Below are 13,362 nucleotides of genomic sequence, written 5' to 3'. Positions count from 1 at the left end.
ATTAAGAAAATAAAACCTGTGCTGATCCTTCTGATTTTCTAGTTCAGCCATTAATGTGACAGGCATGAGGTGCTGATAAAGTGGCCGATTTATTCAATCCCTTTAATGGAGAGAAAAAGTTCAAACTTTTATTGGTTTAGCTTGCCCCAAAAGCAACTATCAAATGTTGGCAGGATACAATGAAGGCTTACCTTTGTTAACATAGTTGAGTCTCTCTCTCTCAGAACTAGCCCATTTAGCTGCAGGTTCCTTAGCACACCCGACGCACTTACACAGCATTTAAGAGCTTTACACAACTGGAAGGTCACATCTTTATTTCTTATCGCAGGAACACAACTTCTGTAAACTTTATTTCTGTCACAACCTAAAGCAAAATTATTGTACAATGAGTGATTTAAACCATACATTTTATCATCATTAAAAAGCACCTTAAAAAAAAAAAAAAAAGCATCTGCTCTGTGCTAAGGATAAGAAACGACTCCTGCCCTTAAAGCCTGCATTAAGGAGGGACATGAAAATTTGAATCACATGAGATAAAGAAGCATAACCTTTATGCACAGAGGTTCCTTGGAGGCAAAAAGTTATATCTAAGTGACGGCTTCATGATAACCCTGAAGCAGAATCTAAAAAGCTGAGGCTATGCAGAGGTGGAGTAGGAGGTGCATTAACTGCAGAGGGAGCACCTGTGCAAAGACACTCAAGCCTGACACCTGCTGGGCACTGTAAATACTGCAGGTGGGGATGACTTAAGGCCAGGGGTCCAAGTGTGAGAACAGACAGAAAGGAAAATAGAGATGTTGGCCGAAGCAAGCCTGGGAGACAGCATGGCTTGTATCCCACAGGTGATGAGGCCTGGGGCTACCACTGGCTAAGTAAGGGTGCCTCCGCTGATTAGAAAAAGGTGCCCCGCTGCTGAAGGACCAATTAGATAAAGGGAGTGATCCCAAAAAGCTCCCCTTCCTCAAGGCCAAAGAGCCCCAGGAGGCTTGGCCGAGCACAGTTCAGACTACACGCCTCTGTGCAGAGCACACGCTGGGCGGCTAGTATGCACTAACTCTGTGTGGGCAAGCCATTAGCAGCATTATTTTAAGCGTATCTTTTTATGTTAGAAGATCACTCAACCCGAGTAGGCAGATGAACTTAGAGGAACTGAGTCCAGGGGCCGCGAAACCACCCAGGAGCTTCTGCCATAGTCCGGGCAAAATGTAATATGGATGAAGAAGCAAACTGAGGAGGAGGCCAAAATCTACAAGCTAGACCCACTGGATTGAAGACATAAAGTTCACTGAAGGAACTCTGAAGAGAACGGGCTCTGCAATAAACTTTTCTTACATTCAATGTAAAATATTAGGCAAAATTAAGTACAGTGGCCTTTAAGGTCCTTTCAGCTCTAATTTCTTTTGATTTCTAACTTATTACTCTGGTTAAGTAAAGTCCCTTCAGAGGGACAGAACAGTTCCTACACCTGAATTGGATGCAAAGAATAATCTGACTTCTCTTCACCAGGGGATGAGTTGAACTGTCCTTGCAGAAGAGATAACACATGGTGTGAACCCCAGATCCTAGAAAAGGGCCAGGCACACAATAAGTATTCAGTTTTTTGAAAACAAATGAACAATCATTTCCTCTCCTAGATCTTCACACCCTTCCTCTGCTGGCTACTTTCTTTCCGCTTATAAGCATCCTCAATATACCCACTTAAAAAGCTCTCAGACCTATGATTCTTTGGATCTTCTTGTGGGTAACCTAAGTCTCTCCAATGCCTTCAAACACTTGTCCTCCCAAAAAGCCCAGATCTGTACCTTGGGCCCAGACCTGTCTACCAGGCCCCTCGAAAGCACTGAAGATGAAGTAAGATCCTCTCCCCAGCCCCAATCCCTTCCTACTGTGCTCTGTATCTCACAAAAAGATGCAGCTGTAAACTGTCACCCACGCTTGCTGCCCTCCCTTTTCTAACTGGTCACCAGGCCCCACCCATTCCCTCTCGGATCTCCGAAATCCAGTCCAACCTTTTACAACTGAAGTGGGACCCTTAGATTACAATTCACCCTGCACCCAATCAAGTGCTTTCCACATGGAGGTCCGAGTGAGTCTCTAAACCAGAAGTCCATCTCACTGTTGTTTAGCGTTTCCCACAGCCTTCAGGATAAACATCCAAACTTCTGACAGGACAAAGAAGGCCCTTTTCTGTTTGGCCCCAGTAGGTTTCCAGTATCAACTCTCATTTCTTTCCCAAAACCTGAGTTCCACTCGTACACCTTAGTTTTGCCATATTTTCTTATATTTCTCAAACTTTGACACACACTGCTCCCTCCTGCCACCCCAGGAGCTTCTACATATCCTTAGAAAGGATGGCACCTCCTCCAAGAAGCCTGAACTCTCCCTTCCAAGATTCTGTGCTCTGCAAAGTGGAAGGGGGGGAGGGATAAATTAGGAGTTTGGGATTAACATATACACACGACTATATATAAAATAGGTAATCAACAAGGACCTAATGCATAGCACAGGGAACTCTACTCCATATCCTGCAATAACCTGCACGGGAAAAGAATCTGAAAAAGAATGGATATATGTATAACTAAATAACTTTGCTGTACACCTAAAACTAACACAATATTGTAAATCAAGTATACTCCAATATAAAATAAAAATTAAATTAAAAAAAAAGATTCTGTGCTCTGCAGCACCAGAACTCACTTCTTCCAGAGCACTGACTACTGTGCTTGTGTTTACTTGCCGCCCAGTAGAAGGGAAGATTACCTAGGGCATAAGCATCGTCTCCAGCAGCCCTTGGTTCTGACAACTCATTCAAGTGCCAGGATACTTTACACACATAACCTGCTTAATTAATTCTAAGAACCCACAGAAAGAGTGGTTTTTAATGTCATTTTACAAGTGTGGGGATTGCAGTTCAAAAGTAACTGGGCTTCCCTGGTAGCGCAGTTGTTGAGAGTCTGCCTGCTAATACAGGGGACATGGGTTCGAGCCCTGGTCTGGGAAGATCCCACATGCCGTGGAGCAACTAAGCCCGTGCACCACAGCTACTGAGCCCGTGCACCTAGAGCCCATGCTCCGCAACAAGAGAAGCCACCGCAATGAGAAGCCTGCGCACCGCAACAAAGAGTAGCCCTCGCTTGCTGCAAATAGAGAAAGCCCACGTGCAGCAACAAAGACCCAACGCAGCCAGAAACATAAATAAATAAATAAATAAAAATCAAAATTTAAAAAATCACTAAAACACCATCACAGAAATATCCAGAATAATATTTGACCAAATAACTGGGCATGGTGACCCAGACAAATTGACATGTAAAATTAACCACCTAAGCCATAGTTTTGTCATCTTTTACTGAGAAATTTGACTTATCTGAATTATTTTGATACCTAGAAGATACCTTCTAGAGGTAACACCCTCAGTTTTTTACATGGTAGGCAGCAGAGGGAAAGAGCCCATTTGCCCAGTCAGATGACACCTAAAAGGATAAAATTCTGTCTTCTCTCTCCAACCCACAAGGATGAATGCCCAAAACACATCACTTATATCTGCTTTAGCTAACATATGATAGGCCTGGAACAGACCTATGCTCCCAGCAAGTCTCATGAAATGCTGTTTCATTAAGGGGAGACTTTACTTGCTAAGATTAGAAGCAAAGGAGGGTGGTGGATGAAAAACTGCCCGAGGATATAAGTTCACACAAGGGAGCAGGAGAGAGAATGGGTATCCGAAGATGTGCGCTCTGAGCCAACACTAATTCCACAGCATCAGGTTGTAATTCAGGGAACCAAACTGCTGCGGTTTTTTTCCCCCTCTTTTTTTCCCCCAAAGAGGGACAAATCAAGCATACTGACAAAGGAAGAGCATTAGTCACCACAGATAAACTCCTTTTTAGAGGTGATATCGCAAATGATTTGGCTCAGTGTAGACTATGATTTGGCTCCACAAACCATAAGCTAGAGCATTTCATTCCAGGTCCCTCCTCAAATATTCATGATAGGTGGAAATTTGGCATCAGTAGTTTTTGAAATCTTCCCAGGGGATTGTAATATGCAACCAGGGCTGAGAATCTGGAGGTGTAGAGAGAATTTAAATTGAACTTTAGTTAAACAGTAAAACAAGCTCTGACTCTACTGGCTGGAGCTAGACAAGGGATATGGATTTAGTGGGATGAGAAGATAAAGAACACCAGGGAGTAAATCAAATGCTTTACACCTGTGCTTAGCTAATTGTTACTCAGATAATTCAGACAATCTTACAGCACCTGAACCCTGAAATTCCTTAGTTCTGTTTAAAAAAAAGTAACTCTTCAAGTACCTGAACTCTGAGAATCATGTAAATCATAAAGAAAAAGAAGAAATCTTACTTTTTGAATTAGTTGATTTCATATATACTGTTTCACTTTCATGATATTAACTAGATATCTTTCTTTCCATTTTATGTTTGAGGAAAGTAAGGCTTTGAAAATCTCAGTAATTTTCTCAAGGTCACTTGTTAAGGGTGTGGTAGGCAGCATAATGGCTCCTAAACATGCCCTCACCCTAATCGCTAGAACCTATTAATGTGTTATCTTACATGGTAAAGAGGACTTTGCAGATATGACTGAAGTTATAGACCTTGAGAGAGAAAGATTATCCTGGATTACCTCATGGAACAAATCTAATTGCATGAGTCCGTAAAAGCAGAAAACCATTCCCAACTGTAGAAAGAGAAAGAGAGAGATGTCCTAATAGAAGCAGAATCAGAGAGATGCAACATTTTGGGTTTTGTAGGTGGAGAAAGGGGACTCTGAGGCAAGGACTACAAGTGACCGCTGGAAGCTGATAAAGTCCAGGGAGCAGAAACACCCCTAAGAGCCTCCAGGAAAGAATGTAGCTCTGCCAACACTTTTTTTTTTTTAAACCATCTTTATTGGAGTATAATTGCTTTACAGTGGTGTGTTAGTTTCTGCTTCATAACAAAGTGAATCAGCTATACATATTCATATATCCCCATACCTCCTCCCTCTTGCGTCTCCCTACCACCCTCCCTTCCCTATCCCACCCCTCTAGGTGGACACAAAGCACAGAGCTGATCTCCCTGTGCTTTGTGGCTGCTTCCCACTAGCTATCTATTTTACATTTGGTAGTGTATATATGTCCATGCCACTCTCTCACTTCATCCCAGATTACCCTTCCCCCTCCCTGTGTCCTCAAGTCCATTCTCTATGGCTGAGTCTTTATTCCTGTCCTGCCCCTAGGTTCTTCATAACCATTTTTTCTTTTTTTTTAGATTCCACATATACGTGTTAGCATATGGTATTTGTTTTTCTCTTTCTGACTTACTTCACTCTGTATGACAGTCTCTAGGTCAATCCACCTCACTACAAATAACTCAATTTCATTTCTTTTTATGGCTGAGTAATATTCCTTTGTATGTATGTGCCACATCTTTATCCATTCATCTGTCGATCCTGCCAACACTTTTACTTTACTCAATTGAGATCAATGTCAGACTTGTAAGGTAATAAATTTATGTTGTTTTGAGTCACTAAATTTGTGGTAATTCATATGAAAGCAATAAAAAACAAATACAGAGGTCCTACAAGAGCCAGGCTATATATTTATATTGAAGTATTTCTAAAATGAATTTAACCTTGTGATTGACAGCAGCAGCTTCCAAGGGATCCCACTACACACGAGGCAAAAGCAGCCTAATAAAGAAGCAGTGACAGCAGCAGGTCACTGCCCCACACTTGGGGTAGAGGGGGATTTGATCTACTGTAGCAGCAGCACAGCCTGAATGGGAATGCATCCTCCTGTGGCACTAGTCCCATCAACAATAGTCTAATCTGCTAGCATCTGCTGTGCCAACAGGCCCAACATATACAAACCCTCCAACTCAGCAGCATTAAGTGAGCCAGGCTCAGTGTTTCCTGAAACTCATATCCAATGGCACTGAAAAGCCCAGATATCACCTACTGTTATGAAAACATAAAAGAACAATAACAGAAGACTGGGAACTTCAGAAAGAAAAGGGGAACAATGGAATGGGTGAAAACAAATGGGGTAAATATAAGAGACTATCATTAGCCTCATGAGTTTCTTAAATTCTATATGATGGTCAAAGCAAAAATTATGACACCATCTGATGTGGTTCTCAATGTATATAAAGGAAATACTACAGAAAATCATACTTTAAAACTGGGGAATATTAAGAGACCTAAATGGAAGCAAAATTTTGAAACTTCACTTGAAGTAATAAAACACTGATTCCAGTAGGCTATGATAAGTTACATATTTATAGTGTAATGCCAAAAACAACCACTAAGAAAACTATACAAACAGTATACAGAAATGATTATAAATAACTTAGATTAAAATGGACTTATTAAAAAATGTTTAAGTAACTCACAAGAAGGCAAAATAAGAGAAACACAGGATTGAGAAACTAAGGTAAAAGAAAAAACAAAAAATAAAATGGTAGACCTAATCTTTAACATAGCAATAATTACATTAACTGTAAATGATCTAAATAACCAAGTCAAAGACAGAGATTGGAAGAGTAGATGAAAAAAATCACAAGCATGATCCAACTATATACTGTCTATAAGAAGCTTACTTTAAATATCATGATATAGGTAGTTCAAAGTAAAAGGATGAAAAAGATATATCATATGAACATTAATCAGAAAAAGCAGGAATGGCTATATTAATATCAGATAAAGTAGATTTCAGAGCAAAGGAAATTATTAGGGGCAAAGAGGGTCATTACATAAAGATAACAGGAATAATCCACCTAGATGATCTAGTGATACTAAATGTGTGTGCACCAAACAACAGAACTTCAAAACACATGAAGCAAACACTGAAAAAGGTAAAAGGAGAAAATTTTAAGTCCACAATTATTATTTGAGACTTCTACACAGCAATTTATAGAACTACCAGAGAGAAAAATCAGCAAGGATATGGAAGAACTGAAAACATCATCAATCAACAGGATATAACTGACATTTAAAGAACACACTCAATAAAAGCAGAATACATATTCAAGTGTCCATGGAACATTCACTCATATACCATATACTGGGTGATAAAAAGACATTAGCAGATTTAAAAGAATTAAAATCATAGAGAGTATGTTCTCTAGCCATAATGGAATCAGACTAGAAATCAATAACAGAAAGACAACAGGAAAATCTTCAATCACGTGAAAACTAAACATCACAATTCCAAATAACTCATGGGTAAAAAGTCAAGGAAAAAATTTTAAATGCATAGAATAAAAGAAAATGGAGATATAACAGATCAAAATTTGTGGAATGAAGTGAAAGCAATGCTGAAAGGGAAGTTTATAGCACTAAATTGGGAAAGAAAATATTTCAAAGCAATAATCTAATTTTCTATATTAAAATAGTAAAAACGCAAGAGGAAAAAACACTAAACAAGCAGAAAGAAGGAAATAATAAAGATGAAACAAAAATCCATGAAACTGAAAACAGGAAAATAGGGGGGAAAAAAATCAATGAAACAAAAGGCTGGTTCTTTGAAATAAACAATCTAATCAATAAAGATGTAGCAAGACTGATCAAGATAAAAAGAGAGATGGCACAAATCACAGATATCAGAAATGCAACCAGGGATACCATGACATATCCTGCAGGTTAATAAGGGACAAGTTATTATGAACAAGTCTACACTATAAATTCAAAAATGTAGATGAAATGGACCAATGCTCCTACACCCAAAACTACCAAAACTCAGCCAAGATGAAATAGATAATCTCAATTTTCCTGTAACCATTAGAAACACTGATTTTTCATTTAAACACTCCCAAAAGAAATATTCAGGCTTAGATGTTTCACTTTTACCCAAGACTTAAAGAATTAACACCAATTTTACATGACTTGATAAGAAATAGAAGTAGAGGGAACAGTTCCTAATTAATTTTATGAAGCCAGTATTACCTTGATACCAAAACCAGACAGGGATAATATAGAAAGAAGAAAACTACAGACCAATATTTTTTATGAAATTGGCTGTAAAAATTGTCAGCCAAATATTAGCAAATTAAATCCAGAAATATATAAAAAGAATAATATACCATGACCAAGTGGTATTTATTCCAGTTAAGCAAAGTTGGTTAAATATTTGAAAAATCAAACAATGTAATCCACCATATCCAATAGATTAAGGGGGAAAAGTCATGTGATCCTATCCATTAATTCAGAGAAAGCATTTGACAAAATCCAATCCCAGTCATGATTTTAAAAAAAGAAGAAAGAAAACTCCAAGCAAACTAGGAATAGAAAAGGAACATACTGAAACTCATAAAGATGATCTACAAATGACCTATACTGACATTATATTTAACTGTGAAAGACTGAATGCTTTCTCTGTAAGATCAGAAACAAGGCACCGATATCTGCTCTCACCACTTTTATTAAATGTATTACTGGAGGTTCTAGTAAGAAAATAAAGCAAAAATAAATAAATACATAAATTTAAAAGTTAAGTTTTTAAAAAGTTTATTTAAAAGATAAAAGGACTATTCCTACTATGTTGAATAGGAAGGAATATATCCTACTGAATGTTGAATAGTAGTATGTCCTATTATATTGAATAAGGAAAAGTAAAACTGTCTACATCTGAAGATGAGATGATAATCTAAATGGAGAAAATACCAAGGAATCCACAAAAAGCTTGAGAAATAATATTAGTTTGTAAATGTTTTAGAGTACAAGATCAACATAATTTTATCAAATTATATGTAACAAATGTGTAGAAGCTTAAATAAAAATATGTGATGCCATTTACAACTGACCTAAATAAATACTTAAATATAAGCCCAATAAGACATTTATAGGACCTCTATACTGAAAATTACAAAATGCTGATGAAGAAAATTTTAAAAGTCCCAAACAAATAGGGAGACATACCTTGTTCATGGATTAGAAAACACAACATAATAAAGATGTCAATTCTCCCCAAGTTAAGAGGCTTAACACAATTACTCTTAAAATGCCCTCAAGGTTTTTGTGGATATAGACAAGCTTATTCTAAGATTTATATGGTAAGAAGAGGCTGAAGAATAGCTAAAACAATTTGTAAAGGAAGATTAAAATGGGAGGAATTAATCTACCCAATTTCAAGATTTTGCAGTAATGATGGAGGGTAGACACATAGATCAATGGAATGGAACAGAGAACCCAGAGATAGACTGACATAAATACATTTAACTTGTTTTTGACAGCAGTGCAAAAGCTATCAAGGAAGAAGAGACTTTTCAAAAAATGGTACTGAAACAGCTGGACATCCCTCGACAAAAACAAACAAAAAACGAACCTTAACCTAAACCTTACACACCTTACACAAAAATTAAATCAAAGTGGATCATAATCTTAATTGTAAAAACAGGACATTTTTAGAAAAAAAAAAATAGGAGAAAATCTTTGGCATCTAGAACTAGGTGAATAATTCTTAGACTTGACACCGAAAGTATGATCAATAAAAGCAAAAACTAATAAATTGGATCTCATCAAAATGAGTTAAAAATGCTTCATAGAAGATCCTTTTAGGTGGATGAAAACTCAAATTACACAGTGGGAAAACATATTTGAAAATCCCATATGAGACAAATGACTTGTATCTATAATATACAAAGAACTCTCCAAACAACTTAAAAGAATCCAACTAGAAAATAAGCAGAAGACAAGAACAGACATTTCATGGAAGAGAATATACACATGGCAAAGAAGCACATGAAAAGATGTTCAACATCTTTAGCCATTAGGGAAATGCAAATTAAGACCATAATGAGATATCAGAGAATAACTAAAATTAAAGTATAGTGACAACATCAAATGCTGGCGAGTACGTAGAAAAATTATATCACATCACTGGTGGGAAAATAAAATGGTTTAGCCACTCTGAGAAACAGCTTGACAGTCTCTTTTAATCCTAAAAGTAGATTCACCCTACAATGCAGTAATTGTACTCTTGAGCATTTATCCAAAAGAAACAAAAACTTAATGAAGTTCCCACAGAAACTTACACATAAATGTTCACAGCAGTTTTATTTATAATAGCTAAAAACTGGCAACTACCCAAATGTCTTTCAATGGGTGAATGTTGAAACAAATTGTGATAAAATCTTATGATAGAATACTACCGAGCAACAAAAAGGAACAAATTATTAACATATGCAAAAATTGAAATAAACTTCAAGGGAATGATGCCGAGGGAAAAATTTTAAAAGCCAGTCTCCGAAGATGAAGTAATTCATGATTATGCTTACATATTATTCTTAAAATAACAAAACTGTGGAGATGGAGAACAGATTAGAAGTTGCCAAGGGTTAGAGATGGGGGTAGAAGGTACAGCGGGGGAACTTTGTGAGGTTTTTGTGGTCCCAGTACAAATAATACAGCAATCTTGGTTTTAATCCCTAAAGATTTTAAAAAGCAATTCCTAATAAGAGGTGTCCAGATATTTAGCAATGGCAGCAGATTAGAGGTATAGCTTCCCAACATGACAACTTCGAAAGAGATCTATAGTATCAATACTAATTTAATGCATATGTTAATTTTAAAAAGGCCAGTCACAATACTTAAATGGTACATATCTTAACGATATTATTCTGGGTATCCAGCTACACCAGATGGACTAGCAGGATTTTCTGTACATTCAGTCTTATTTAAGACAGTAAATCTTATAATAAGACAGTGAAAAAAAGAAAAAGAAAAAAAAACAAACCTCAACTACAGTTGGATGTTCTCATAGGAAGATGAGGTGAAAATATGTAGCAGCGGTTCAAAAGCTTAAGCAGTGGCACCTAAATTTGGCTGCACATTAGAATCATCTGAAGCACTTTTTAAAAACCCTCACACCGACGGTTGGTCAGCCTAGACCAATAAAGTCATTTTAAATCTCCTCAGACGATGCCAATGTCTAGCCAGAACTGAGAATCAGCGGACTAAGCAGAAGAGGATGTTTCTACAAAGATCTCTTCACAATAAGTCCTTTCACCCAATCAGATTTACTTCCTCACAAAGGGGTAAAGAAGGCTAGATGTTGTCCATACTTGCTTAGCTTTAATTAGCACTTGTGACTTGCCCAAAACCTACATCATGTTTCCCCTAAATTTCATGTTATTCCCTAAGTTTTTCAAACCCAGAGCTAAGGGGTTTGCCAGAATGAGATTTTAAGTGCTCACACAGGGGAAGTCCCTGGCAAACCAGGACAGCGGTCACTCTACATTGAAATGTAAAGCATCCTAAATAACCCTGCCACTGCTCCCAGATACTAGTCTGTGCCAACCAGTGGAGAAAAGGCATTCTCCATTACTACCACGGCAAATGCTGCTGTACTTGCATTGGCTAGTCCCTATCTTTTCCAGGCGCCACTCCCCTTCACCTGCTGGTGGACGTTTTGGCCAGCTGACAATGCAGATATTTTCAAACTTTAAGGTGAATAAAAATCACCTGGAGGGCCTGTTATAGCAGAGATCACTGAGCCCCACCAGAGTTGCTGATTCCATAGGGCTGGGACCGGGCCCTAAAACTTGAATATCTAGCACATTATCAGGGGACGCTGGTAAAGCTGGTCAGGTTGTTACCGAATGCAGGTTCATGTGTCTGAAGCACAGTGAGGGAGTCTGGAGCAGAGAAAGGTTTATTGCAGGATCGAGCAAGGAGAGGGGTGGCCCGTGTTCCAAAAAACCCTGAAATCTCCAAAGCATTTCAGCAAAGCATTTTTAAAGGCCAGGTGAGGGAGGGGTGTCCCAGGGAATGTGATCAGCTCATGCACAATCCTCTGATTGGTTGATGTTGAGGCCACAGGGCAGGTAACATTATCCATCCTTAGATGCCAGAAGGTCTGGGGGCTACGACGTGCTCATGATCATCAAGGAGTTAATTTCTTCCACTGGGTGGTGGTTTTTAGCATCTGAAAACTCAAGAAATATGCCTGAGATACTATTATCTGAGTATTTCAGAGAGGAACTACAGCCGAGGATATGCGGGATGGGTCTGTCCTAGGAAGGCCCAATAGGGTACTGCTTGGTTACAAGGTGACCATACTTTGAGAACCACTGCTCTAGTGGCTTGGAATGTTAAGAAAGTAATGGAAGAATCCCTTCCCAGATCTAGATTCTAGTATCGCCAGCTATTTTGGTGGGGGGAAGGGTAAATTCTGTCCTTGCTTGGACTTCTTGTTCATTTATATCAAAGCCATTTGAGGCAGTGCGCTCGGTGGTCCTGCAGATCTGTCTTTTGCTTCAACAGTGTTTGGAATGAACAGACCCAGGGACACTCCTTGCTCCATCCCCCGACCACCCTCCAACCTTTCTTCCAGTCGCAACCTTTAGAATCAGCCACTCAGCTATCCTCAGCCTCCAGGACAGGCCAACACCGTTTTTTGAGCTTAGCTCCTTATCACTGATCAACCACGAGTTCCCAGGTTCGTCAGAATTATTCCATCGAGGTGGAGGCCGCCGTCCACCGCCTGTTCAACATGCATCTGTGGACACTTACCTCTCTCTGAGCTTCTATTTTGACAGCAACAATGGGACTCTGGACAGTGTGTGCCACATTTTTCGCCAACTGGCTGAGGAGAAGTGTGAGGGCGCCCAGCATCTCTTGAAAATGCAAAACCAGTGCTGCGGCCGCACCCTCTTCCAGGATGCGTGGAAGCCTTCTCAAGATGAGTGGGGTAAAACCCAGGACGCTGTGGAAGCTGCCATTCTTAGGGAGAAGAACCTGAACCGGGCACTATCGGATCTGCGCGCCCTGGGTTCTGCCCGCGCAGACTCCCACCTCTGTGACTTCCTGGAGAGCCGCTTCCTGGAGGAGCAGCTGAAACTCATCAAGAAGATGGGCGACCACCTGACCAACCTCCACAGGCTGGCTGGTCCGCAGGCTGCGCTGGGCGAGTATCTCCTTGAAAGGCTCACCCTCGAGCACAAACAGGAGTCTCTGAAGTACAGCGGCCTTTGAGGAGCCCCTCTGGCATCAGAGCTTCTGCCTGAAGCCGCTCTCTGCAGCCACTAGGCCGCTTTTTAACCACCCTGGAGCCCTCTTGCAAGCCTTGGACCAAATGGAAACAATAAAGCTTTTTGCAGAAGAAAATAAAAAAGCCTATTTGAAACAGAAACAGAATAAAGAGAAAAAAAGAAATATATATATATATATATATATATATATATATTCATGTTCTTTTAACATATGAATTGCCCCACTTTATCTGTGTGAAATAAGTTTGTTCCTGTTATTGGGCTGGTTCTCAAGCTTTGTTGCTCATTTGCATTACCTAAAGAGCTTTTAAGAAAAACATTGGTGTCTGGGTCCCAGCCCCAGAGATTTTGATTCAGTAGGTCTAGGGAGGAGCCTG

The 13,362-nt window shown here is 39.2% G+C and overlaps 1 pseudogene across 1 annotated transcript; it reads left to right on the top strand.

Moving 5' to 3' along the window:
- The first annotated feature begins 11,989 nt into the window (after positions 1 to 11,989).
- LOC309653604 (ferritin light chain pseudogene) lies at positions 11,990 to 12,968 on the top strand (annotated as a pseudogene). The gene is made up of 2 exons: positions 11,990 to 12,025; positions 12,433 to 12,968. The product of its transcript is annotated as a ferritin light chain pseudogene (transcript).
- The last annotated feature ends 394 nt before the right edge of the window (positions 12,969 to 13,362 follow it).

Source organism: Balaenoptera physalus (assembly GCF_965194825.1).
Source record: "Balaenoptera physalus genome assembly, contig: HAP1_SCAFFOLD_670, whole genome shotgun sequence".
In the NCBI taxonomy this organism is placed as follows: domain Eukaryota; kingdom Metazoa; phylum Chordata; class Mammalia; order Artiodactyla; family Balaenopteridae; genus Balaenoptera; species Balaenoptera physalus.
This window is presented reverse-complemented; position numbering and strand designations above follow the sequence as displayed.